A 743-nucleotide genomic window follows, 5' to 3' on the forward strand; every position below is an offset into this window, starting at 1 on the left:
GTGCTGCTCCGTAGCCACCTGTCGACAAAACAAGAGAACGCTAGAGCGACGACGACCTTGGCGATTCGCCATTTTGTTGTATTTTTTGTTTTTTGTACAATGTATTGCCGGCGGGTTTTTTCTCGGAATTTTCGCAGTGGACACATTATAAATGTTCATGTGTCAGAAATTTTAACGGCTATGAATAATTGCTCAAATTCAGTTTTTTACGAATGTTTAGTGTTTGCGAATTTTATAATCTAATTAGTTACTTACTGTGATTACGATTACTATTATTACAGATTATTATGTTATTATTTATTATGGAATATTATAAATAATTATTTATTATTACCAGCGCTATTAACATTACTTTTCTCACGATAAATGTCGAAAACATTGATTAATTAATTGTCGTACTTTAGCATCTATCAAGTATAGAATGAGCATTGTTGTCTTAGCTTTTTATTGTTATTTTGTTAGTAGTTTGTTATTATTTTTATTAATTATTTATGTTTTCACGTTTGTTTTCGCATGCAATTTCCACACACGCTATAAATTTATTTTTATTTTTATAGGAGGCGTTACCCGCCACGCACGCTCTGGCAGGGGGCGCCACCACTCACCAGTATCACGTCGCCGGGGAGTATGCTCAGCTCGTCCTCGCCTCGCGCCACAAATTCGAAGTTCGCACGGTACTGTGGTACTTCGGTTTTTCCTCCTTCGCGGCCACCGAGGGCGCCACCTCCAGCGTCGCCGGCGCC

This window comes from Priapulus caudatus, unplaced genomic scaffold (assembly GCF_000485595.1).
Source record: "Priapulus caudatus unplaced genomic scaffold, Priapulus_caudatus-5.0.1 Scaffold3576, whole genome shotgun sequence".
NCBI classification, from domain to species: domain Eukaryota; kingdom Metazoa; phylum Priapulida; class Priapulimorpha; order Priapulimorphida; family Priapulidae; genus Priapulus; species Priapulus caudatus.